This window comes from Ambystoma mexicanum (genome assembly GCF_040938575.1).
Source record: "Ambystoma mexicanum isolate Mex_15411 chromosome 12 unlocalized genomic scaffold, UKY_AmexF1_1 Mex_chr12_unloc.2, whole genome shotgun sequence".
Classification (NCBI taxonomy): domain Eukaryota; kingdom Metazoa; phylum Chordata; class Amphibia; order Caudata; family Ambystomatidae; genus Ambystoma; species Ambystoma mexicanum.
In genome coordinates, this window is record NW_027182323.1 from 7,614,867 (window position 1) to 7,616,877 (window position 2,011).

The 2,011-nt window shown below is 45.1% G+C and overlaps 1 non-coding gene across 1 annotated transcript; it reads right to left on the minus strand.

Moving 5' to 3' along the window:
* Positions 1 to 1,699: 1,699 nt before the first annotated feature.
* Positions 1,700 to 1,772, minus strand: TRNAM-CAU (transfer RNA methionine (anticodon CAU)). The gene has a single exon. It is a non-coding gene; the product is annotated as a tRNA-Met (tRNA).
* Positions 1,773 to 2,011: the final 239 nt, after the last annotated feature.

Consider the following 2,011-nt stretch of genomic DNA (forward strand, 5'->3'; position numbering starts at 1 on the left):
ATCGTTTCCGCCGCGCCATTTGATAAACAACGGCGTGTGCGCTGCAGCTAGAACTTTACTTTCTTAAGTCCCTGAGCGCATTCACTAGTCCGATTTCAGAAATTAGTCAAATCATTTCTTTCTGGAGTCGTACACTCTGACCCCGGAAAGAAATGACCTGACTTCTTTCAGAAGTTCAGACTAGTAAATGCGCGCAGGACTGGAGCTGAAGTCAGAGCATGCAACACTGTCTGGTGTCCATGTCCCTCACCGCTCCAGGCTGCATCTGATGCAGCAGCCCAAAACGAGGTGGGACATGGGCACCTATTTGCCGTGTGCTGTTGGTCGAATGGCAAAACCCTCGTTGTTAGGGTGGACAACTTCACAAAATGGTTTCACAGGACACTGTCCTTGCCCTTCCGAACTCCCAAGCATCCACAATCCCATTTGGCGTGTTATGTGCCCCACCGAGACCTATCAAACCTTGGGGATTGTCCCAGGGTCTCTGGGTTTTCATGCTCTTCTCCGAGTACCTGGGGAAGAGCAAGAAATCTCTGGGTTTGTATGGGCCGGCAATAAAATGCAGTGCCTCTCTTCTCTCATATCTCGTCGGTGATCTGAGGATGGCTGTGTGACAAGCAAGGTAAACAACCCCGCTCAGGCAGAAAAGAGCGACCACCGTGGTATTTGAACACTTAACATCTCTTTGTAATCGTCAGTGAATAGTAATGAGGGGACATTAGTTATTTTGTAGCTCAAAGCCCAAAATTAAGTTGCAGAGAGTTATCCAAGTCTTTGGCTGTTTTCAAGGCAAAAACATTTGAACTGTTTCTCATTTTCAGGCCCCTGCCGGCAGTGAATTCACTGTATCACTGGCACCGTTAACAGCGGTGCCAGTGATTCAGTGGTTCTCAATGGGCACTTACCGTGACTGCGCCAGCTGCAATATCCCGGTAATATCGGGATATCGGGCGGTGGAAGCAGTAAGCTGTGTTTGCTGTTGGCGGCTTACCGGCAAACTCGTAAGGAACACCATAGTCTTTCCGATAAAAGACATGCCGCTACTCTGGGCTGGCAAGTACCCGCCCATTTAAAGCACATTAGTACATAATGCCCCGAGAGTAGATGATGCTAGACTTTGGTTTTTGTGTTGTGTTTCAATGTACAGCTCAGATGAAGCAACTGCAGTTGTCTTGTTCTCGGACCCAAAATGGGATGCTTTCTTGAATCTATAGGTTGCCTTGATAACTAACCGGTAGGCTTTCAAAGGCACTGGACCATTCTTATTGACAGGAGTGGATATCAAGAAAATGGCAGACCTGTGTGATTTTGGGAATTCATTTTTTGAAATCTCCTGTCAACCTTCAACGTAATCCGTGATGAGATTCCCCCGGATCCATATATATTGGTTTGAGTGCGGCACCATACGTTGCCTGGATCACATGCTTTTTTACACACGAGCACAAACTATCTTTCTCCTGCACTTTGAATGACATGAGCTGGTAATCCCGCGTTCCTTTGAGATTAATCGAAAACCAGGCCACTGTTACTGCAATTAATGTGATTTATTAATGGATGACTTGATTTATGAATGGATGAATTGGAGTGAGAATGTGCAGTGATTTCATGGATCTGCACAACAGCCGAAGGAGAATAATATTTAAAAGTAAAGGTTGAAAAGGCCCGAAGCAGTTAATTCTAATGAATAGTCAAAAGTAAATGCCCTCTGTGAGGCTCGAACTCACGATCTTCAGATTATGAGACTGACGCGCTGCCTACTGCGCTAAGAAGGCACTGTCGTTCTGTACCTCAACACGGCTTATACCAGAAACCCAGGCCAATTGCATTTATGTATATTGGCTTCCATGCTGTCACTGCTATCATTACATTCAAACTCTCCTTAAGACTACCAATAATAGTTTTCAGATTCGATTTTGTTCTGCATATGCTAATGATTCTGCATCTAAAACTTGCCACAATACTACAGAATCGGATAAAAAAAAACAATGTTGAAAAGTAGAACACCTGCTGA